Here is a 26,727-nt window from a genome sequence, read left to right as displayed (position 1 = left end):
TACTTTTGCTGCAGTTTCTCTTCTATACGTCCAGCAAATTATAGAATTTGTTCACACAGTTAATGCGAGCGCAGCTGCTCTCAGTGCAAACAGCACACCGCGCTGTCTCTCTCTCTCTCTCTCCTGCAAGGTGAGTATCAGCCACACTCCTGTGCTTAAGAGGGTGTTTTTTTTTTCCCCTCTTCCATTACTTCTTTGTGACCCAGAGAGCAGAAAGGGCTAATCTTGTATATTTAGCTTGAAGTTACATGGTGGCTGACTGGTAACAAAAATTTATGTTTTGAAACTCTCAAGCACATTGTCCAGAATAATACATGTCTTCTTTGTCCAGCCATAGTCCCAGTAGTCCATAAAAACTTTGATTTAAGTTTGTTTGGTTCAATCGAATGCATCAACTGGTTGCACTTGTTTGGAACAAAAACTGAAACGTAAGGGTTATGTTACAGAACGTTGTTTATTAGCCATTATTAGCTATTAGCTTCAAGCTAAATACTAATTTAAAAGCTAATTTTGTAATCTGGAGTCACAAAGAATTGATGTTCATGGGGGGGGGGGGGTTACTTATTTTTGAATGTTTAAGCACTTTGTACAAAATACAATTTTTGGGTGATGTATTACTTTAATTAAGCATAACCAAAAGATTAAAGATCAGTGAAAAATAAACCAAAATCAAATTTGGACTGATTGACATTTTTAATCATTTTAGCATTTTTCAACTCCATGCACTACGCATGCACTGAAATACACAAACATTCTGTAATGCTGCCTCATAAAGTTATTGACAGGACAAAATAACAAATGCACATGCATGCACCCAAACCAACCCACACACGTACACAAAGGGCACTCACACTAATTCACAGAAGCTGACAGAAAATAATTATCATGGCTCCTGCAAAGGGCCCTGTGGCACAGAAATACCCAAGCTTATCTTTGGCCCACCAATGGCACTGAACTGGATACCTCAGTCAGCAGCCTAATAACCTCGAAAACACATACATACACATTTATACACACACACACAGAAAAAAAAATTATACACACTGTAAATATATACGAAAAGACATCTGTCCACAGTGAAGCACACAGACAAATTGGAACAATTGCATAAAGATAGAAAAAAGCACTCACACAAACACAGAGGACTGCTGACAGTTGGTGTTGTGGCACAAATTTGCCTCAGCTTAGGTTTTTTTTTTTTCCTAACCTGACTTAAGTTGGATCCCTGTTACCTGTCACACTGTTAGGTTCTTAATAATGAAACATACACAGAGTGGGTGGGCAAACAAGGGGGGGGGGGGGGATACCCACAGATGTTCCTGACTCAAGAAAATTGAGCAGACAGCTGGTCTGCAATAACAAAGCTAACTGAGCGACACCGAGCAGCTGTGTGTGTGTATGTGTGTGTGAGCATGTTTGTAAGCAAGAGAGCGAGAGAGAGCGAGAGAGAGAGAGAGAGAGAGAGAGAGAGAGAGAGAGAGTGAGATGGAGAAAGCCTCAGAAATTTTGGGTTGCCTATGAGTGGTGTGTTAGCAACTGTAACTGGAGAAAATGTTTCAGGTGACATACTGTAAGACAGGGTGCTGTGCTGCACAGTCACATTATTCCCAGAAGTCCCAATCCCCTGGGTTTCCACCTAAGTGTGTGCATCTCCATAGACCACTCTAATGTGTGTGAGATAATGAGCCAGTTTAGTGTAGAGATCCACTGAGATGCAGACATACAAACACAGGCCAGTGGCAACATCTGTGCACTGAGGAAAATTTCAGTCCAAAACTGGGCTGAATGTTAAAAACAGAAACAAGCAGATGATGGCCTGGCAAACTTTTGTTTTTGCTCCAACTACTGCTGTCCATGTTTCCTGCATTCAACAAAGAGGATCTAGAACTTATCTATGAGAGTGTCACCTGACTATTTAGCAGTTTTATCTAAAACACAGTGAAGAAACTTACCAGACTAAGCAACTGCCTGACCTTAGAGAGCATTTGGGGATGCAACAACTCATTACAACTGTTGACCTGCAGTCATGCTATTAAATTATTCACAGCTGAACAAATATAGTCATACCGTCTTTAACTTATAAAGAAGTAAAATACCAAATATTCACTCTCTCTCTCTTTGAAATTACCAGAGGCAGCTTTGGGTACCTCCCATCATTTCGTAACAACAGCTGCCATAAGAGATGTAAAGAAAGAACAAAGAAAACGGCCCAACGTTGAAGCAATTTTAACTTCAACTGAAAGTTTCAGCATTATATTTTGATGTTACATTGACTTATGAATGAGAAGATTGGTGCCAATTTGATTCCTCCTCTGAGCTCTGCACATCTGCTCCTTAAGTCTGTAAACTTCCCTTGTTTAGCCCTTGCACATAGTGAGCAGATAGCTAACAATATGTTTTTGTTTTTTTCTGGTATGTCACATTTCATTTTACAAATGCAAGAGAATGTACCACAGAGGGCAGTGATTCAATAAAGTGGATACTTTTCCTCTTGACTGTTGAATTTGTGGTAGAAATGACAAAAAGACACACAAGTCACCGGTAGTAGCTTGTTTTCTGTTGATGGATGGCAATGGGACATAGAGCAATTAAATGGTCATGTCATTGCAGACATCCAACAACTACCAAAGACAGACCATTTTCAACTGTACAAACAAGAGGATTCTGCTGAAACCATAAGAGCTCTTAAACATGGCAAAGACAGGAAGGGGGAAAGAGTTTAAATCAGCAACAACAAAAAAAACCAACAATCAATACTTAGAGCACCAAGACAACGACTAAAAACCATTGTTAAATCTTTAAAGTTAAATTAATCTTTGCTGTTTGTGAAAGACAGTTGACAGTTACTCAGTAGAGGCTTTGGCCCGGGATGGGGCCCAGAGGCTTTCTTGCACCCCTAAATGACACTGAGGCTTACACCTGTTATATAGGATCTTCTGCATGCATCACATTCAATAGATGTAATGGTAACCAGCACCTGTAGTTTTGTGCAGAGATGAAACCTTACTCTCGACTCCTTAAGAGACATACACACGCTAGTGCTCATGGGTTTTAACCTTCTTGCTGTAGGTCTCCTCAAGATTATGAATCCCTTATCACAATTTGACTTTTTTTCTTTTCATCTTCTGGGGTATTGAATTGGTGAAAAACTATTTTAAATGAATTTCTTTGTTTTGCTGCTAAAAAGGTATTCATATGTACCTTGAACATACATTGTCCAATCAGCCCCAAATATCATGTTTGATAAGAATTCTGGCATGAGAATATCTACGACCCAATATTAATTCATATTGCTACCTTCTGGCCACAAGAAACACCACAGGCAACATGGAGGACTATATGTAACCCATCCATCCTTCCATCCATTTTCTACCACTTATCCTGTTAAGGGCTGGAGCCTATCCCAGCTGCCTTTGGGTGAAAGGCAGGGTTCACCCTGGATGGGGAGCCAGTCCATCGCAGCACCAACACATATAGAGAGACAACCATTCACTCAAACAGCCACACCCATGGCCAATTTAGATTATCCAATTAGCCTCGTCCCCTCTTGATGTCTTTGGACTGTGGGAGGAAGCTGGCGTACCTGTACAGAAGTTAGCAGTTGTGCTAAACATGAGATGTAATTTCTCCACACACATCTCCTGCAGCGAATGCCAACCACAACATTATATGTCTTTTCATGTTTGCCATGCTATAATTCAGCTCAGTTCAGTTTATTTTACAAATCTATTAAAATACAAATGCAAATTGACATCAAAAATTTTTAAAGTACATTTTGTAAAAATAGGTCTCCCCAGAAGCTATTTAAAGCTTATGACAGGGGCGCAAAACACAGAACATCAAGCACAACAATAAAAAGTCAAAGGAAAGAAAAAAAATGATGTTTTTTTGTTGTGTAGATCATCAAGTACAGTATTTTGTATCATTATTCTTATTGCCCTATCATCACTAGATGAATCAAATTAATGTGCCTGTGTGGGTTCTCCCCAGGTACTCCGGCTTCCTACCACAGTCCAAAAACATGCAAATGGGGACGAGGCTGATTGATACTCTAAATTGACCGTGGGTGTAGCTGTGTGAGTGTGAATGGTTGTCTGTCTCTATGTGTTGGCCCTGTGATGGACTGGCAACCCGTCCAGGGTGAACCTCGCCTCTCGCCCAAAGGCTGCTGGGATAGGCTCCAGCCCCCCACAACCTTTAACAGGATAAGCGGTAGAAAATGGATGGATGGGTGGATGGGTGGACTTAGGTGTTAGATTAGTGGACAAGGAAATCAAAAGAGCACGTGAGCATAAAAGGGGAAGCATGGATGATGTGACATTTCCTGTCTCTGGTGATTTGCTGGTTCTATTAGCTGGATGCACAAGATCAGTGGGAGGTGAGAGGAGACACCTTATTTCAGTAATCTTATGAGCTTCACATATAACAGATAAGTTCATATAAAATCCACACAGTGTTCATTGTGTCACTTCCTTTGAAATTGAGAAAAACCTGCGATGTCCCTTTCTGTGCAGAAGTGTTGACAGGCGCCAGGTGCCAGTTGCAGAGAAAGCGGCACAGAGGCTGACGCACTTGACTAATGCAGCTCCGTCCATTAGCAGTAAGGAGACATGGCTCCGCTTCTGCGACCCCGGGCACACACAGCGCACAGGCTGGAGAACAAACAAATGTCCATCCACCACCAGCCAGGCGCTCGACAAGCCAGAGCAAGCCTGCTAAATAAAACATGTGCAGGGCTCCCTCAACAACAGGACTAATGTGCAATCAAGTGAAGCACTCTGTGTAAGGCTGTAACAGTACCAACCCACTAACATCAGTGTGAAATTGGGGCTCTGTGGATCTTGTCTTCCATATCGGATCTTCTTATGAAATGGCTCCGTCTCTCCCAGCCTCCGCTTGCCCTCCTTTGTTCTTTCTTGTTTTCTTAACTTTTGGCTTAAATCATGTCCTTGATATGCTCAAGCTTCCTCCTGTATCGCCTTCCTGTCTTTCTTTGTTGCATCCAAAATCACAACACATTTAAGCAAACTTCATTCATTCTTTCCCTCCTCACAAATTTTACCTTTGAAATGTTTGTACTTTTGTCCTTCTCCACTTAAATTTCTTATTTCTCTTATCTGTCCTTCACTGCGATTAAATTCAACTTGCCAGCGTACCATGCTGTTGTGCAACTGTGATGTTGTGCCTCTAATCTTGCATGCTGGCCCCTTTCCCATCCATCCATCCATCCATTTTCTATACCGCTATGGGCCGTTGGGGAGGGGGGCGGGGGGGTGCTGGAGCCTATCCCAGCTGAAATTGTACACCTTGGACAGGTCACCACTCTGTTGCAGGGCAGCCAATTTTCACCATGCATATTAATTAATTTCATACACAACCAGGGTAATACTTGTGCCACACATGCATGAAGATGTCAAAGGCAAAACAAGATTACAATTTTCATTATAAAACTACAAGATCAAAAATGGGAAGAGGACAAAATGTATTCTTGCTTGGCTGCCCGAACGATTACATTCTCTCTCTCTCTCTCTCTCTCTCTCTCTCTCTCTCTCTCTCACTCAAACACACACACACACACACACACATAGTCAGGCCATATACTGATGATGTATGGCAAGGGACCAGGCAAACAGTTGACTGAGTTAATTAACAGGCGCTTATCAAAAACATTCTTCTTTCATTTTCTAATTGTTCATAGTTAATTTCTCACATTCATCTCTCAGATAACAGGAGCCGTTGTGTATGAGCATGTGTGTATGAGCCCGTGCGTGTGTTGTTGAAGAACAGCCCACTCTTTTTACATGCACCAAACTCAGACTTTCATTCACAAACACATGAGAATTATGGAGGTTGCTACTCTCCCCTGTTTTGATGGCTCCAATTAACAGATTCCAAGCCAGCTGTTTGGCTTAGAGGCCTCCTGGCCACCAGTGAGCCATCACCAAGATCCTGATCACACAGGTACACTGAAAAAACATACACAAACGCACCTTCTTCACTCTCTCTCAGCACGAAAGAAAAATATGTGGAGTAAAAACTGTGACTGAGCTCAGAGTTAGTTTACTCATGAATCTGAAAAAATTACTGCCTCCAACGATTAAACTAAAATAAATCAAATATAGAGGATTTGGATTATCAAGCGAAATACTGTTTATTTTGACAGCTATTGTAAAACCTAGTGATGTGTCTTTTAGTATTACAGAAAAACTATCAGGCCAGTGTAACATGAAGCAACAGAGACCTAATTCAATTTTGGCGCACACACATTTCAAGTGATATTTCTCCCAAAAAGTGTATTTTACCTTTCAAGTTTTCACAAATAGGTGCCTTGGGCTCACAAAAATGCTTCTCATTAACCATTGCATCACCTATTTGTAACTCAAGAACACAGAGACATCCAGCACATAGATTTAGCTCAAAGGTAATTATGCCCGATGGCTACCAACAAGCAGTAACAAGAGCAAAACTTTAATTTGAGCTAAAAAAAAAAAAAAAATCAATAAATTAATTAAACATTTGGTTCAGTACTGACATGAAAAAGAGACAAATGACAAAGCAGAAAACAGGCTTATGGTTTATTTTCAATCCAGATGAAAAGCCTCTGTGGATAACTGAGAATGGCTGGAAAAAAGAAGACATTGCAAATGCACTTGTAAACAAAAGTTTTTTACAGTTTTGCTGTTGCTTGCAGTTGGTGCCATGGGAGGACCATTAACGTCAAGTTAAATATCCTTGGCTGGCTCTTTTTTGCACTCTGGAGTCACAAAGTAGTAATGCAGCAGTTTTTTGGGCTGATTTTGATTTAGTTTTTATCAGGGGGCTAAAATGCATATTGGTTGAATTGTAGTCATCATGTTAACTTTATAAACTTGTTTTAGTTGACAACATCTCTTTGAATTTTAATCTCATTTTTGTCAATTTGATCACTGTTTTATTATAATTTATCCAAAATAATCTTCAAATCAATCAGCAGGGTTGACTAGTTTCCCTCAATGAAATTAACACTAAAATACAGCCATCTGCAACCTTTATAATATAGAGAGGAAATGGGCAGTGTCCTCAAAAATATTGCACCAGTCCAGATTTAAACCAATCATTTGAAACCATCTGGCCATTTCTGTGTGCTACTTCTTTTTTCTCTGTTTTTACAAGTCTCCAGAAAAACGCTCGACAGAAAACCAGTGCCATCAACCACCTGTCATCAGGAAACTTGTGTAGGCAGTTATTTGTCTTATTTTTCAAACGACACATGGGGTCAAGTTAGGTCCCAAAAACCTTAATAGATATCCAAAAGCCTTTTTCCAGGTAATGCAATGTGAAATCAATTTGGATTATTTGACATGAGCTGTTCTTAGATGGTTCACTGACACACTCCTTGAACAAAATGTGTCAGCAGCTTGGAAGACCCCTGCGAAACTCAAGTATAAAATTGGATATTGATAAATGGCAAGAAATAATAATTTATGAGTCAATATACATCCATTATCTACTGCTTATCCTGTTAAGGGTTGTGTGTGTGTTTGGGGGGGGGGGGGGGGGGGGCTATCCCACCAGCCTTCAGGCAAGAGGCGGGATTCACCCTGGACTAGTCACCAGTCCATTGCAGGGCCAACATATATAGACAGACAACCATTCACACTCGCAGCCACGCCTACGGTCAATTTCACGGTCAGTCCAATGAGTCTAGTCTCCATTTGCATGTCTTTGTTCTGTGGGAGGAAGCCAGAGAACTCCACACAGAAAGATCCTGTGCTCAAGCCAGGGCTGAATCCGGATGCTTCTTGCTGTGAGGCGACAGTGCTAACCACTGCACCATTGTGCCGCCCGAGTCATTGTAGAAAGACTATTTTTTTTCCCTATTTAAGGCATGGCGCAAGCTGCTGCTCAGTGAAGCACAAGTGTGTTGCCCGTTTAGAGCCTGCAAAAGTAACATTTTAATGCGAAGTGCCCACACGCTTTCACCAACCGACTAAATGAACATGCACTGTGCCTGCACTGGCAGGTGCTTCAGTATGTTGATGAGGTTCAACTATAGCTCTGCCTGTGCTGGCAGGTATGTTAATGAGGTTCAACCACGGTACATTGCTATTTTGGGACAACAGAAAACATTTGCGCCATAGACTAAGAAAAGGCTGGTCTTTGGTCAATGGCATTATGTGTGAAGTGCTATTTAAAGGGTGTATCAACCAATGAGAATAGCATTGCCCCGTGGTTTTAATGATGTGTGAAAATATGGAAACATTGGGTGCCACCTCCTCCCAGGCCTGCCTCACCCCTGATGGCTTCGGGGGGATGCCTGTTGCTCCCATGCACATCTTCACCTGGCACACCAGGAGGTCTGTTTCACAAATGAAAGCATTTGCCTTTTCCAAGTTGAAATGCATGGGCTTCTGAAATAGCAACACATCAAGTCCGAGCACAGCCTCAGCTTCAAAAGGAATATGTGGCACTATGATTGGTTGGATTGATGTCACGCCCGAAACACACCTATTAATAATTAGGTGTCTAATGAGAGTGGTGCACCGTGGTTTCTGCTGATTGCTCATACTCTCAATACCAAAGTGAGGCTGATAACCCCCCCAAATGCACAGCGCACATATGGCGACATCTGCCAACCTCCTGGTACTGTAGATCGCTTCAACAAGGCTCAAGATATTTTGGGCCTGGAGATGTAAAAAGATCAAAATAAGCCTCATGCAGAACATTTGAGATGATCAGTGTGTTTTTCAGCATCTTACACCTCTTTACTGATGCTGCGGAGGAGAAGAACATGGGCAAAGACATTCAACAGCCTTTAGGTTAGATGTCCTTACACTTCCTTTATATAGCATTTATAGTAAGAAAGTCAAAAAGTACTTTGTGAAGGGCATCAGAGTGATGAAGCCTAAGACAATTACACTGCCATTTTTTTCAGTGATGTTTTTATGTTTTGTGTATGTAATGTCATTGTTTCAAGAACTGCATCAAGGATATACTCAATCAAAGGGCCTCCATTCACTTATATATATATGTAAATGTGTGTGTTTATATATACATATATACACATATATATAAAAATACACATGCGCACACACACGATGACATCCTTCCTGGTGCAAAGGATGGATTTTGGGTTCCTCCTGGTGCATGACAATGCCTGGCCTCATATGGCAAGAGAATTTAGACAGTTCCTCAAGGATGAAGGCATTGATACCACTGACTGGCCCCCATGTTCACCTGACCTAAATCCAATGGAACACCTCAGGGACATTATGTTTCAGACCATCTGATGCCGCCAGGTGATGGTGACTTGCTTGCGACAAGTCACTGGTTAATGCAGTGATTTTGTGTCGATTCTTGGGGAGTTACCCAATTTCTGTTTCGCGTCTTGAGTTGAAAGAGTCTTGCGAACTCATGTTTAGGCACAAAACAATGCACAGAGGAATTTGAGAAGCTGCACCAAGGTAGAAAAATTAAAATCAATTATCACAGATGACGAGCAGACCAAAGAAACCTCTCTAAACTGAAATAAAACCATATTTATCTTGGAGCAAACAGGGAAATATTGATTTCTCCTTATTAACTTCATTTCACAGTCCTCATCAGTCATCTCATTTCCCTGTAGTAAGAAAGTAAATTAATTTGCTGAACTCAAAATTGCAGGAAAATTATGCAATAAAAGAGGAGAGAATACTATTTACAATGATTATGCAGTGTGGCTTTGGGGTAAGTGTGTGCCAAGTCAGGGATCAACAGACAATTTATGTTATCCAACATACATCTTTGATCACCCAGTTAATCACTTAATCACCCAACAACTGCTGATCAAGTCAAACAAAACCAGAAGAAAATTCAATCCCATTGGATTACTGTGAGGAAGCGCTACCATACCTCTACCACCAGTTCCCTCACAACTACACTTCACTATAGAAAGAAATTCAACAATAGAACTTTGTCAACTTCAGAACTCTTCAAATCATTGATGTGATTGTGTGGCCCACCCAGTATGTATCAGTGTGATGACAAAAAGTGACAGAGTGGAATGAGGTATGTTTTATAAATATATTTCATACAGCGTAGCCAGGCTTTCTTTCAATAAGCTGGCTCGACAAACCCTCAACTCGCAATCAGAGATACTTGGTATCACGACAGTGGATATGATCTTTCTTTGTCAATTCAGGTTTTCAGCTTCAGGCTCTGTGTACGTCCATACAAGGGGTGTTTAACACATCATTTGCCTCTTTGGAAATCGACAGATTGCGCGCCGCCTACTTTAGTCAAGTAGAACAAGTGACTATAATGGAGGGTGATGAACAATATCAAACAATTACGAAAGCAAAAAGCGACACAGTTGCTGCAAATAAGGAGAGGGAGAAAGGCTGGCAGAAAATTGCCAATTGTGTAAATATGAAAGTTTATAAATTTATTTTACCACTCAATGCACTCTCTGTGCCTCCCACATCCAAAGCGCTTAAATTCCCAAGGGAATCCTATTAAGGAATTAGATTTATACATTACATTTCACTTGCAAGTATTTGTCATACTGATCATTAATATAGTGAACTATAAATGTATGTTACCTGCAATTTTATAGAAGGCCTCTTTTATAGCCATTGTGGGCAAATGGCCAGGGAGCACTATAAACATATTCAATAGTTCAGTGAGAGTAAGTACAACTTTGCGAATAGTGTGGCATACAATATTCTTGCTCAGATTTTGTGCATCACCAACTGAATGCATGTAGGTTCCCATGGCAAAAAAAACGCAATGATATGCTCACAGTTTGTGCTCCTGTGAGTGCATGGCTCCTTTTTGGGGAGTTACTCACATATGACTCCAGCAGTTGAGCAGCTGAGAATCTTTAGCGTTCATAGAGAATGATGTAAGGAAATGATAGCAGATCATTCCAGTCTCAAAATACTCCCTCCCTTCTTAGAGAACCTTGCGCAATAATTGTGCCGAGGTCCACCGGATTTTTCAAAAATGGTGATGCCATATTCAAATGAGGTGGTTAGTGAAAGGGCAGTGTTTTTTTATAGCCGATTTAAGCTGAAACTCGGAACATAACCTGCTCCGGACCGGGTTAAGTTTGCCACATCAGTTACCATGGTGATCTAGCCAGGTTAAAAGAGAGCCACCTTCGTGACATTAAAAACCCTGGCTTTAGTCTCAACATACCTCGCTAACCCACTAATCTTGCCTCATAGTACACCCCTCTGGTCCTGCCAACAAATTTGCCCTATTTTTCTTTGTCTGTGTTTTACCCACAGAACAATTTGTGCTGTCGTCGTGATTACTTGTATTGACTTCAAGCCTCCATTTGCTCTATATCTGTCATCTGGTCTCCACATCTGCTGTGGCCCAGTTTCCCTGCGGCAATTATTAAAGTTTCATTTTATCATCGTTCTAATCTAAAGCATTCAGCCTTTGTTTTGGCTTCACACCTTTCAAAATCACTGAGGTGAAAGTGAAGAATTATGGGAGCAGCGCTCACACCTGCCTCTGATGAAAAAGATAAGATACTGCTCATGTAGGGGAGGTGCTCACAATCAATATTAAGATTACAGTGGAATGATTTGATAAATATTAATAGGGAATGTGAAGACATGTAAAGAGATTGACCGACACTGATTTCACAGCAAAGTGCAATCTAAATTACAAACATGGAAATACACACACACACACACACACACACACACACACACACACACACACACACACACACAATAACAGAACAGCTAAATTGCCAATGCAAAATAGTATTTCACAAATTAAACCTGTGAAAAGTTTCTTCATTCAGTGTATACTAAGCATATTGATGGCTGAGGTTTAAGCAAGGAAACTCATTTGTGTAAAAATAAATCTGCAGACAGAAAAAGCCACGTTGCTGGGGTGTTTCAAACTTTTATATATATTTCTTCCTACAAAAAGTTGTTTTTCTGCCATCGGTGCTTTTACTTTACCTCACCTCTACATATTGTATACCGAAATAAACGTTGTTAATGTCAGGGGGTCGAATGAGTTTTGATGATTAAAGTACTCTTTTTGTACATTTCAACTTGGCCCCTCTGTATATTAACAGATTTGGGTTAAAATGATAAACTGGGACTGTTCCAATTCTGAGGAAGCTACTTCATGTTGTTCAAGTCAAGTCCATTGACTGGAGGGTTTTTACCACCGACAGGTTCAGATTATTATTTCCACTGACTGGCATAAATGAAAGGATCCTGAGTTTGGGGTGGATTCACACCTCCGATCAAGGATATGAAATCAGTCTCTGTGGATTCTTTTCAATGATGTGAGAAATCGATGGCATAACCCTTGGCCTGTCAGTGTCAAAAACAAGCTCTTTAAGCAGTGAATGGTTGGCCCTTATGTTTACTTTGTAGCCGTTTGGTGGATTTTGGCATAGCATTTTCGTGCAGTTAGTATTGGAACATTTCATCATCTGGTCATCATATGGTCCCTATCAATTATTTCAATACAAATGCAGAGGAAAATTGGTCTCAGGTTGAATAATACGACAATTATTTAAATGTTGCATTTTGCTGCCATTCATTTATCATGATTCCATCTCAATAGAAGTAAAATTGCAAACAAAACCTGCCAAATTCCTGGCCTCAGGGATACACCTTCATGGCAAGATAGGTTTGTAGTACTAAAATTTAAAAAAACTCGAGGAAAGAAACATGGTTAAGGGCTGAATTGAATTTGGGTTTCTTCCACTTCGAGCACAGGACGCTCAGAGATTTTCAACAAATAGGTAACCAGTAAGACAGTAGTTTCAAGAGAGAACAATGAAGCAAGGGTTCTGATTTAAATTCAATTTCTCTAGGTATTGTGGATTAAGACAATAGTACTGCTTCCTGTAAGTCTTCAAACCAATGGTGCTTCTCTTGCATTCAGCTGAAGGTGTGTACCATACGTCCATATTCACTGAAGGATGGAAGAGAAATGTGTGCGAGCAGGTGTGTATGTCTGCGAATGTGTGTTTTGAGCAGGGAGAAAAGAAAAGAAGAAAACCTAATTATTCCTGTGATCAAAGAAATTATTGGGGGGCTCTGACCCAAAAATGTCTCAGCGTGAAAGCATCACAGCTCAATCTGCTGCAACCTATTAAAAGCGTTATTAAGCATTCACAGGGCGCTTACACACTCCGACACTCCTGCTGACAGCATTCACAAATTTACAAAAGCAATCGCATGCAAAATGCAAACTGGTTTACTTAAAACAATACTCAGGTACACCATGTTCAACCACTTACTTACAAATTGAGACAAACACACAATATGCAGCAAAGTAAGGGAATTACAAAAGCACTCCCATAACACAGCATGCAGGCATTTATGTTTAGCGATGCATGAGGTGTTGTACACTCCTCATCATAATTGCACACTTTCCTGGTCAACACAGGACAATAACAAATCAAACATATACCAAAAGAAGAATAACATTTCATGATTCATATTCATGTAAAGTAAGATAAATAAATATATTCCTCTCATAGGCAGCACAGTGGTGAAGTGATTAGCACTGTCGCCTCAACGTAAGAAGGTTCCGGGCTTGAGCCCCGGCTCAGGCACAGGGTTTTTCTCCGGTACTCCGGCTTCCTCCCACAATCCAAAGACATGCAAGAGGGGACTAAGTTCATCAGATGCTCTAAATTGACCGTAGGTGTAGCTGTGAGAGCGAATGGTTGTCTGTGTATATATGTGTTGGGCCTGTGATTGACTGGCAACCCGTCTACGGTGAACCCCGTGTGTCACCCAAAGGCGTCTGGGGTCCGGGGTCCGGGGTCCGGGGTCCAGCCCCCCCCCCCCCCCTTGCGACCCCTAACAGGATAAGCAGTAGAAAATGGATGGATGGATAGTCCTCTCCAAGTATGAAAATAATAATAATAATAATAATAATAATATTACAATAATCTTACTTCTTCAAATAGATATGATAAATATGGTTAGCATAAACTAAATAAAAAAGGACACTAAGGGCCAGATTTTACAAAACAGTGCAAAACTGATGCACAGTAACAGGCACTTTATGACAATGATTAATGTAGTCATACAAGTACAACACAACTTAGAGCAGCACATAAGAACACCCGAGGGTATTAAGTATGATACATGACTGCAAAAAAAAGATATTCATCCTGATAATAAAAAGGGTTTTGGAACAGTTTTGGAAAAGTATCAGGGCCTAAAAAAAAGGCCTAAAATAAAGCACGTCAGACATATTTATGTCCTTGCATTTTCCATCTATTTACAATATTTACAACCTAATATTTTGGGAAGGAGAAGCAGAATGAAAGGTTTCGTGGACTTCCTTTCCCACACTCCTCTCTGCAACCACTGTGCTTCCTGCAAGCTGCAGCTATGATTGATGGGTCATTCATGAAATTGAGACGTGCTTTTTTGGGAAATTAAATTGTGGTGCAAATGGCAGTAAAATGCACCTCACATTGCATCATTATGTCTTTTGAATACCTTCTCCATTTTTGTGCCCTGCAAGGGTAATTTCATCAAATACACAATGAGGTCAGTCCCAAAATTACCCAAGATTCCGCAGTTTAGTCAATCCCAAAAAGTAGTTTATACCAAAAATAAGGTGAAGAAAGAGGCACACTGGTAAAATGAACCTAAATTTTCATTCAGCTAGGAAATTAAATATGAATTATCACACAGATTTACAAAGCCATAAAAAGGTTTATAGAGATTTTCTGGAAAGGTAATGAAACAAATTCAGTTTTTGCACTGAATAACAATTTGATCATGGTTGTTCGATCCCAGCTTTCCACCGTGGCTAGTACCTCAAAAAAAACCTTCTAATTCTTAATGTTGGTGGATTTAAGTGATAAAATGCTCAATTTGCAGGCTTACATGAACACCATATTAAAGAGAGCTGTGGACATTGTTTACATATTTACATCTGGATGAAAAGATCCAGAGAATGACAAAGCGAGCCATGCTGAAAGTTAAGTGAGTGCACAGTTCATCCAAAAGTACAAGCAGTTAAAATGACATTCTAGGTGAAATTATGCAGACTGTACATGGGACTGAAAGGCTAAGAATTGATATGATGTACCAGCTCAGGCATAGGCATCCAGGGAAATTGAGCAGCACATCCTCAAGCAAAAAATAGTGGTAACAGTGATGAGTAAAGCAGAAACTAAAGCTTTAATTTGGTTTCAATCGTGGCTGAGGTTATGGAACAAGGATACGAAAGGACGGTATTTGTGCCAGAGACTTGAGAGGGGAGATCACCAGGGAGAAGAAGGAAAGAGTAGTGCATGATTATGAGGATTAGACTGGGACATGCTATATTAAACTAATTTCTACGTCTCATTAGGAAACATTTAAGCAAAACATGTGAGACCTGCAATCACATTAGTATTTGTTGTCCTGAATATGCAAAGGATGGACAGTTATCATTGAAGAATGAACTAGAAATCAGAGGGATTAACAATATGGACCTAAAACATTCTTCACAAATAGCTTGGACAGATCTGTTTTAGAGCTTCTGCCAAAAATGTAACATAGTTGGTCACTGTGATTTGGTTATAAGTTGCAAGAAGGAGAGGAAGAGTGGAGCTGGACGAGGCATTCTGACACAGTAGGGCAAACGTGACTAACTGTTTACCATCCGCTGTGTTCCAGTGTAATTTGGTATTGATTTGGGGTGGCTGGATTAGAAAGGCACAAATGTATTCTTTAAAGCCATCTGTAAAGCTTGACTATGTGCCTGGGTTGTGACATGAGGTGGGTTAAGCAAATGTGTCATGGAGGGCCGACTCTCCGGCTTTTCATCAGGTGATTTCACTAATTCCTCCTCCCTGTTTGAATGGGAAGTAATCAATGAAATTAGCTACTGAAGTGTTTAGTTGAAATGAAAACCTGTAGACTGCTGGCTCTCAATGGCACAGGGTTGCCTATCCATCTACACAGTTTCCATGGAAACAAGGCAAGCTGCTGCAAATCAGAATATTGTAATCTTAAGAAAACAGCAATCATGTGCAGGGCCCAATGAGTGACAGATGTGTTACTTATGTCCTTCAGACTCCATGTTCTTTAATTTGATAAAGTCTCTCAATATAAAAATGAAATGGTAATACACATTCCAGAACACTATTTATAGATTATTCCTCTTCAAGAAAATAGGACCAAAATGGAACTCAAATGCTAACCCTCCTTTCCATAGTCTGTGTCCTATTTTTTACACTCACTCACTCACTAAAGCACGAGTATTTTCTTCCCTGGTGAAGAAATGAAATTATTTTAGTACTTCACCAGTATTTTGCATTTCTCTGGATTCAGTGATCACTGAACATCTACAGTGCATTTCACGTATCTTTTTTGTCATTATATCATCTAATTTCTGCAGATGCACTTATTCTTCAATACTGACACATCTGATTCCATTGGGATGTTCATTTAGCATTCTTGAATTCTCTCAACGTTTGTTTTCATTTTCCATTTGTAACTTCAGTAGGTTTTGAAACAAAGACTGGCTGGGTGCTAATAAGGAGAAACTGGAACTTCAGTGAGGATGAACACTTCTTCAAGACTTTTCTTGCTTAAGAACCAATTTAAGAAATGTACTTAACACGAAATATATTTGGTGAATGAGGGCCGTTGTCCTGGAAAATCTCTAAAGGGGGGATTCTTCTTATTGGCTGCGCTCTCTTTTGCAGGATGGGCACAAAGTCTGGAAGTCTTTTTATGTAAATAAGGACAACAATGCTCTCATCAAGGAATACTTGGTTAGTAATATACAAGTAGTTCATTTGTTTTTCACCACTAGGACAATGTGGAACTCCTATGTGACTTGAAAACTATTTTGTCTGGGTGTGCCATGCTTTTACTCTGATTTAAACAATCAACCCAAGAATTCTCCAGGACTCAAATTGACATTGGAGTTCCAGAGAATAATGATGATTTTGAATGGCATCAAACTGTCGCCGAAACTAAAAGTCCAAGTTAAGTCTCAAGCCTTTCACTCTTATCCCCCTTGGCCCAAATGTAGTAGTTATGGCATTCTCCTAGCAGAATATTAGACACCAGGTGATAACATGGTAATATGGGCCAATTATAGTCATAGTTAATGGTGCACAGTAGTTCAACAGTGCACCATTAACCTCAAGTGAAATATATGTGGTTGCATTTTTTTCTGTAATCTGGAGTCAGGAAGAAATGATGCATCGGTGATGAAAACATCTTTGCAAGCTCAAGACACCTATTTATGAGTACTTTAAAGGCAAAATACACTTTTTGGATGAAATATCACTTTAGGGAGTTTATTTTAGCCTAATGCCAGCCTGTCTGTCTGTTTCATGATAACACTCTCTTCCTAGAGGTGAGTGTTGGATCACAAATCAACAAGAAAATGTACATGTCACAGCATGACGTATGAAATGGGAATGGAAGCACTATCTTGCCCACATCACATACAGACTTTGCTTTTAAATCTTATTCTTGGACACCGCAAAAAGAATGCTAAATTTGCGTCTTGCCTCATCTACCGGTATGTCTATCATTTTGGATTTGTGGTACTCACAGGAGACATTGATCTTGTAATGAGTGACTGCACAGACATAGATCAAAGCAAGTCCAAGCCTAGAATGAGTTGTGTTTTAATGGATGACACTTGCGTATAAAAAAAAAAGTCTGCAAAGTCATCAAACCTGTAAAACCAGAAAAAAAAATGAAACAACAGATGTTAATGGGCACAATTAGACATGTAAATCTCCTCCAGCAATGTTTCAACTGTCACTGAAAGACAGAGAAAAATATCATTTTAATAATAAATTGAATTGGTGGGTATAAAATTGGTTATTTGGTCTTAACTGCATCAGAATGCAAACAGGCTGTATATTGATATTTGCTCCCTCTGGCAACGGAACAGCTAGTTTGCTGTCTTGTAAGGCTACAACAAAACCATCAGCAACATCAGGAGTCACTGGCACATTATTAAGTGAGGCCCAACAATTTTTCATGTCATCTAAACATTATTTTTCTGTCTCACTTTTCCCACGAAGCATTGCACTGCTAATTGGTTCTATTTTACAAGGATAATCTAATTGCCTTTTGGTTACTGTGTTGATCGTGTCTGTTCTTAAAAGCACCTGCACCACTAACATCAACCTAATCACATAGACCATTTATTTTCTGCAGCTGTGGCTGTTTGGCACAGCTATTTAAGCAGCAGTTAACCATGACACACCCACTGACCGACCACCATATAAGGCCAATTTGCTAATTAGAAAGGTTCAAGACGTCAAAGCAGCATGCAGTAAAACCACAATTAGACAGCAGGTACAAGAAGCAAGTGAGAGAATTGTTAAGCTGCCTACAAATTTAGATTTGCTTCATAGATGCTTTAAGTTTGCAAACCTGGAGGGCCCCTTTAGATCCTCCATTTCTTCGTATTTAACTATTCCATGAAGCAGAACCCAAAAAAAATCTGATGAAGCTGCTTCCAGTAATTACTCTGATACACCAGAAAAGTATCCCAGAGGATCTGAAAATGTGGATATTTTTAAATAAAAAATAGAAACTCATATATACAGTTTGACTTTAATGTAGAGTTTCATAATTCTATGGGGTTTTTTTTACATATAGTCATTCCAAATCTTATTAGTATTTTATTGTGTTTCATCATTGTTTTATTATGAGCAAATGTAAACAGTATTAGACCAAATCCTTTATTTATAAGTGTTATACTCAGTCTTTTATTGACAACTTTTACTTTCATGGATCTATTGTTTTGCCATTCCTGTTTTAATTGTGTTTTTATTGCTGTCTGGTCAGATACATAATTTCTCTTCTTGGGTTGTTCAGTGTGCATAAGTCTCAAAGTGTCTTCTCATTCAAACCCTTCCATTTGGTGAAGTGCTTGTGAATTATTTAAAACTGAAATTTCTTTGAAATTTTCCATATAAATAAAGCTTGGTTTTGGAATAGGTTTTGAAATTTGGTGGAACAGAAAATGGAAAAATGATGATTAATCCCAAAGAGGTCAATGCACCCTGAATCATTGCGCTTTGCAGTATTGAAAATTAAAGCTCCCTCAGTCCTCACTTGTAGTATTTAAAGCATGTGAATAAGTTTACCTGTCTGCAAAACAGTCCCTTTGTGTTAAAAAATAACAACACGTATGATTCTCAATATCTCAACCAAAATAAAGCAAAAGCCAATACTGTTAAGGAGGAAAGAACTGTTTAAAAATGCTGTCATGCATCATGGCAGCAGAGAAATAAATCCAATATGCATACAAAAAAAAAAAAAAACAACTGGTCTTGACATTTTACAGCTGTATTACTGCTTAATACTTCAAAAGGCAACATGAAGCCATAGCAACAAGTGAGCATGTCTCGCCAATCTGTCTGCCATGGACCGCTGCCTAAACACTGAAGTAACAGCGTCTAATGTGATTCCACTGACTCCACTGTCAGTTTAACAGATAATATAGTGAAAATGCATTAGAGAGCCCATGAAACATAGGTGGGGGTAGAATGAATAATGTACCAAGGACTGACAGGCTAACAGGCATGATTGACAGGCTAGTTAGGTTGGGGCCTGGGCTGCAGCTGAAAATGCCTGTCGTTATCATTATGTATCCTATAACCGATCAATTGAAAATAAGAAAACGGTGTAAAATGTTCATCCATCTTCAGATGTTTTGTTTTGCAACCGGTTATTCAGATACCAAAATATTCAGTTTTTGGTCACAGAAAACAAATAACAACCAAAAAAACTGGAAAAGTCACATTGGTCGAACTGAAAAATCGCTATTGGGTCACTGTTATAATCATGACATAATGTAAGAGATGATTATGAATACATTTACAGAACATCTCCACAGAAAACCAAAGGTTGACCATTTATAGCCTGTGAACAATTAATCAAGGGAAAATATTACATTTCTATTGCTTTTAAAACATTAAATGTGAGGTTTTGTTCAATGGATGTAGAACTGGTGCACATTTTAAGCACATGGTTTGTCATTTCAGGCGGCACGGTGGTGCAGTGGTTAGCACTGTCGCGTTACAGCAAGATGGTTCAGGGCTTGAACCCGGGGTCTCTCTGTGTGGAGTCTCCATGTTCTCCCTGTGCCTGCGTGGGTTCTCTCCAGGTACTCTGGCCTTCTCACACAGTCCAAAGACATGCAGGAGGGGACGAGGTTAATCGGATACTCTAAATTGACCGTAGGTGTGAATCTGAGTGTGAATGGTTGTTTGTCTCTATGTGTTGGTCCTGCGATTGACTGGACCTACCAGGGTGAACCCCACCTCTCACCAGAAGGCAGCTGGGATAGGCTCCAGCCCCCCATAACCCTCAACAAGATAAGCGGTAGAAAATAGATAGATGCACAGATGTTTTTGTCATTTCTACTGCAATCTGTCGATCAAAATGATTACAAAAGACAAAAAAAACCTGCTGCCATTTTTTGGAGACTGTAAGCAAATAAGTAAAAAAAAATTCCGTAGGTTAAGTCATTTTGAGACATTCTGAATATGGCCTGACTGATTTTAGTCTGTCAGACATTTCGATATCAGACAGGGCCCAGATGATATTAACTGACCCCCCCCCCCCTTTTTTTTTTGTTTCGGTAAGTTAATTGATTTTATTTTGAAATGATGTCCTTTCATTGATTGTCCAGTACATCACATTGTGCTCCAGTGCTGCACTGAAGTCACTTTGGACTAATAAACCTTAAAATGTTCTGCTTCTAATACATGTTTTCACTTGGTATTAGTTTTTGTTTGTTAAAAAAATTAGTTGTAGCCCTCACATTAGAATTAATGTTTTCTTTTGAACTATTTCAAACAGAAGTGAGGACCATCACTTTGTTGGTTTCGGATAAAGAAATCTGCTTCTGTCATTTCCTTCACTGTCTGACATTTTGAGTAATTCCGGCATTCATCTCCATATATGGTTGGATAAATAGATATCCTTTTCTCTTTTGTGTAGATATAAAGCCAGAAAACCAGAGCTCTTGCAAATATAGGCCAATCTTCTCATTGATTGTTAGGTTTGTGCATTATAATTACTGTACAATTTTGGATTACAAGTTAATCAACCACTGAAATGTCAGTGCTGTGTGGAGTGTTTTTAAAGATGAGATTGCTGTTGTGTCTTGGTTTTGTTTATTGAAAAAGGAGATGCCTAAATCTTGGTGTAAGTGCTTCAGAAAAGAAAAGTAAGATACTAAGTGTTCAAGTTGGTACCCTGTGCTTGATTTGTACGCCTGAGGGAGAGACGGGTAGCAGCGTGGCAGAAAGAGCATTAAGAATTGATGTTCCCATCTGGAGGACATCGGAAAGGAGAAGATAGGTTGGGTTTTTTGTCTTCCTAGAGTTCATTAGAACAATTATTTCATTTAGTATCAAATAAAATCTATTCTAGAGCTTAAATTCAATTAAAAAGAGAAGGAGAGGACTGAGAAGTGCTGTTGCAACCTTTTAGGTTGCCAGACCAATGGCAATGGCGGACTACTGAAAATGAAAGGAAGAGAGATAGACAGAGAGGGAGAGATGATAGGAAACAGCAGAAGCAAGACACAGCAAAGAAGACACGACATAGCTTGTTATTGCATCACTAGAGGTCTTTGATTTTGATGCTATCAGTAGAATATTATGAGTGGAAAAGGGGAGTGTCATGAAACTGTCTCTCTCGCTCCTTCTTACATACACACACACACACACCACACACAACACAAATACTGTCATTAAGAAAAATAATTCACTCTAACTAAAAGATGAGTCTGTAAAAAGGTTGGTCTAGGGTGGTACCAACTCCAGAAATTAATGAGCAAATCCAATCCAGGAAGGGACGCCAGGCCGAAAAGTTGCCAGACTCGGGCTAAAAAGAAGGAAACATAGTACCTAATTAAAATTTAAATTGAGTTTTGACCTCTTTGGGACAGCAGGGAAAAAAAATTGCAAGACATACCCTTGATCATATTCTGGATCCCTGATCAGAAGACTTATTTTTAATATAACCATTAATATTTCTCTTAAAAAAAAAACGTGAGCATATTTGGATCAAATTCAATTAGCCCATGTATTTTAATAAGAGGGATAGGTACTAAGCTCCGAGAATAAGTATGGAAAAATTTTTGACAACTGGGAAGAATATTCAGGAAAAAAACTTCAAACAACATTTCTTGCTTTAACCCTCCATGTTGAAAGCATCTTCACTGTGATTCATCATCATCATCATCATCATCTTCATCAAGCTGCTGGTAAAAGGACAAAAGAAGACCTGCCAGAGGAAAGAGATGGCAAAGAGCATGACATGTGCATATGCATGCTAAATTCCACTTCTGTATCCTTATCAAAGCATTCCCACCATTTTATTCCCTGTGTAGAAAAAGGAGGCAGAGGTGAGAAATAAAGAGGGTTGTAAAAGCTTTTTTACCTTATCTTCCCACTTCATCACTAGTATCATTAGTCAAAGCTTTTGTGAAATCAATGATCTGGGTTGGTGTTACGCCGCCTCATAGAGCCAGGTCATTGCACAGCGGGGCAGAGCAAGATGTCTTTCCAAACTACTTAATGGTGTACATCTCATTTCCTTGCAGGCCATTACTGTAAATCTACATTACAGAGTGATGTCAGTGGCTGAATGCGTCTTCACACAATTACAGCGCATGAGACATACACACACACACACACACACAATTTTAGAGACTCGTGGACACACTGCCCTCTATGGGTAAAGCAGGAGAAGGTAGAACTGGTGCATCTACAACACAAAACAAACCACAAAAGTCACGCAATGCAATATATGGAAAGTTGCATGTTTTATTTACAATCTGTGACCGGTTTGTAATTGAAATTCTGCCTGCGCCTTTGTTCCAAATTACTAAGGTATGTCCCTCCAAAATTGGCCATGAATGTTGTTCTTCTGAAAAAAATACACACACAATGGGTCGACCATTTTCAATATATATTTTTGTGTCTAAAAAATATATATATATATATATATATATATATATATATAAAATGTGTGTTTGTATATATATATATATATATATATATATATATGTAAATATATATATACATAAACATACACACATACATATACTGTACATATACACACACATATCATCACATATGACATCAAATATGTGAAGCAAGATATATGGCTTAAGTAGCAAAGAAAAAATTTTAAATAACTCTAAATGTTTGATATTTTAGATTCCTCAAAGTAGCCACCCCTTGCTTTGTTGGCAGCTACAAACCTTTGGCCTTCTCTCAATGAGCTTCATGATGTGGTCACCTGAAATGGTTTTCACTTCACAGGTGTGCCTTGTTAGGGTTCATCTGTGGAATTTCTTGCCTTCTTAATTGGGTTAAGATCATCAGTTGTGTTGTGCGTAAATCATGTTGTTACGCAGCTGATAGCCCTATTTGACAACTGTTAGAATCCATATAATGGCAGGAACCAATCAGCGAAGTAAAGAAAAATGAAAGTTCGTCATTACTTTAAGAACTGAAGGTCAGTCAGTCTGGAAAATTGCAAAAACTTTGAATGTTTTCCCAAGTGCAGTCGCAAAAACCATCAAGCGCTACGACAAAACTGGCTCACATGAGGAACGCCTCAGGAAAGAAGACCAAGAGTCACCTCTGCTGAGGATGAGTTCATCAGAGTCACCAGCCTCAAAAATCACAAGTTAACAGCACCTCAGATTCGAGCCCAGATAAATGCCACACAAAGTCTGAGTAGCAGACACATCTCTACATCAACTGTTCAGAGAAGACTGCGCCAATCAGGCCTTTATGGTCGAATAGCTGCTAAGAAACCACATCTAAGGAAAAGCAACAGGCAGAAGAAATTTGTTTGGGCCAAGAAACACAAGGAATGGACATGAGACCAGTGGAAATCTGTGCTTTGGTCTGATGAGTCCAAATTTGAGATCTTTGGTTCCACCCGCTGTGTCTTTGTGCGATGCAGAAAAGGTGAACAGATGGTCTCTACATGCATGGTTCCCACCGTGAAGCATGGAGGTGGAGGTGTGATGGTGTGGGGGTGCTTTGCTGGTGACACTGTTGGGGATTTATTCAAAATTGAAGGTACACTGAACCCGCATGGCTACCACAGCATCCTGCAGAGACCTGCCATCCCATCCAGTTTGCCTTTAGCTGGACCATCATTTCAGGAGCATCCTTACACAGTCTGCACCATGGGTCTGATGTTGTGTGGTAGACCTTGGCCTCTATGGCTCTTGTGCTTAGGGCCTGCTTTTTTGCTGCCGTGATGAGTGCCTCTGTGCTGTCTTTCAGTCCAGCATGTTCCATTCCATGAGCAGGTGGCTGATTGTTGCCCCTTTTCAGAGTCGGTATCCCTAACCACTTGTTGACTTGCTCTGACTGAGGGAGTTCAGGCCTATCCAGAACAGTAGCAGTGACAGTGGATCTTCTTGGTACATGCCACACTTTATGTTAACTTAGACTATTGGCTTTGAGTTGGCCTCTAGAGTTTTCTGGGTGCGTCCTATCCCTAAGCAGCTGGTTCATCTGTGCTACAAGGCATTCATGGACTGCAGTTAGCTTCTTCAGCCAGTATGGGTGGATCATATCGGGGCCCTGTGCCATCCAGCTTTTCATCTTTGACACTCTGTCTTGGATGTCTGCCATTGAGATGGTTATTGGGCCTTGTTCTGGGAGGTTTTTGTGGTCAATCCACAGGTCCACTCGCCATTGTGCAGTAACGTAGTCAAATCAATTTTATTTGTATAGAATAACAAAAGTTATCTCATGACAGTTTACAAGTAGAGCAGGTCGAATACTACACTCCTCAAATGAATTCATACCTCACAATTCACCATGAGCATTGTGTGATACTTCTCTTTCCCATGTGCTCCTCCAGTACATTTCCATCTCAGCTCTTGGTGGGCCTGGCTGGTTGTTACTCCCGGTGTTACGCTGCCTCTTAGGCTGGGTCAGCGGAGAACATCTTGTTCACTCTCCTGGCCTCTACCTCCTTGGTGTATCTCTTCTGTTGGGTGGCCAGAGCTGTTCGCCTTTGTTTGGCAGTTTCAAGTGCCTCTGGTCTGGATAGCTTGGTGCATTTGCGGGGCACACACTTTATTCACTGTGTTTCCTTGCTGCAGCTCTGCGAGCTGGCTCTATCCTTCTTCTTATACACATAAATATATAGACATAGAGATAGATAGATAGATTTCTGGGTTTCACAGACGTGTAACTTCTTCTTTAAGAGGCTCCTCTTGTCCTCCGTTACCTGTATTGATGGCACCCGTTTGAACTCGTTATCAGTATAAAAGACACCTGTCCACAACTTCAAACAGTCCCACTCCAAACTCCACTATGGCCAAGACCAAAGAGCTGTCAAAGGACACCAGAAACAAAATTGAAGACCTGCACCAGGCTGCGAAGACTGAATCTGAAATAGGTAAGCAGCTTGGTGTGAAGAAATCAACTGTGGGAGCAATTATTAGAAAACGGAAGACATACAAGACCGCTGAGAATCTCCCTCGATCTGGGGCTCCATGCAAGAGCTCACCCTGTGGGGTCAAAATGATCACAAGAACAGTGAGCAAAAATCCAAGAACCACACGGGAGGACCTAGTGAATGAGCTGCAGAGAGCTGGGACCAAAGTAACAAAGGCTACCATCAGTAACACACTATGCTGCCAGAGACTCAAATCCTGCATGCTAGATGTGTCCCCCTGCTCAAGCCAGTACATGTCCAGGCCCATCTGAAGTTTGCTAAAGAGCATTTGGATGATCCAAAAGAGGATTAGGAGAATATCAGATGAAACCAAAATGGAACTTTTTGGTAAAAACTCAACTTGTTGTGTTTGGAAGAGAGAGAATGCTGAGTTGCATCCAAAGAAGATCTACCTACTGTGAAGCATGGAGGTGGAAACATCGTGCTTTGGGGCTGTTTTTCTGCCAAGAGACCAGGACGACTGATCCATGTAAAGCCCAGTTCACACTACACGATCTTAGGCGTTGGCAAGTCCCTCCCCCAAATCGGCGTGAGGCACTAACAACCGCCCTGACAAAAGTAATGAGGTGTGAACAGCTGGAAGACGATGGACTGGGAGGTCGCATGCGACGTCAGCGAAAAAAGTGGACATCTACCACTGCTAGACATCCAGGACTTCGCAGGTCGCAGTGACGTAACGGAGCTATGCCAATGAAAGCAGACACCGGGGGGAAACACAGAAGTCAGGAGCGGTGGCATAGTAGTGAACAGCTGCTCCGCTGTGTTTACCTGCTGGATGGCACCGCTGCTATGGGAGGGAGCGGCGTGAATGAATCGGGACCATCTACCGGCAGACTGGCAATTCGCCGCACCGTGGAGGCTGTTTTCCCAGCCGCTCTCGCTTGGCAGCAGTCGCGGCGTTCAGCATGTAAACACAGATCAGCTGATCGAAGGTGCTCGTTCGGCAGCGCTCAGACAAAGGAGGAAAATTTGTGGATGTCTATGTTTTTTACGGTCAAGAATTCCTGATTAGAATGGACAACTGGTTTGAACAATATTATTTATGAAACACACTGAAACCTGCCAGAACTCCGTTCCCGTCCAAAACGCGCCACTCCCTGACATATTAATTTATGAATTTATCTGAGGAGCCGGAGAGCAGTTCTGGAGGATCAACCCCTGCAGAGACCAGCTGGGCAGTCTGCCACGCCTATAGAGGAAAGTCGTGTACTCTGAACACTCCCGTCCGCCGACAAATCTTGCAGTGTGAACAGCAGCCCGATCCAGAGTCGGGTGG

At 40.5% G+C, this 26,727-nt stretch overlaps 1 protein-coding gene and 1 pseudogene across 2 annotated transcripts in view; one reads left to right on the top strand and one right to left on the bottom strand.

Moving 5' to 3' along the window:
- The window catches only part of snx29 (sorting nexin 29), a 187,443-nt gene that overhangs the window by 77,042 nt on the left and 83,674 nt on the right, over positions 1-26,727 (bottom strand). The window lies entirely within an intron of this gene.
- On the top strand, positions 8,233-25,758 carry LOC147239355 (uncharacterized; annotated as a pseudogene).

Source organism: Aulostomus chinensis, chromosome 23 (genome assembly GCF_037954235.1).
Source record: "Aulostomus chinensis isolate RoL2024-O1b breed Wild chromosome 23, RoL_Achi_v1.0, whole genome shotgun sequence".
Taxonomy (NCBI): Eukaryota; Metazoa; Chordata; class Actinopteri; order Syngnathiformes; family Aulostomidae; genus Aulostomus; species Aulostomus chinensis.
The sequence above is the reverse complement of the archived record's forward strand: the minus strand, read 5'-3'. Positions and strand labels throughout refer to the sequence as shown.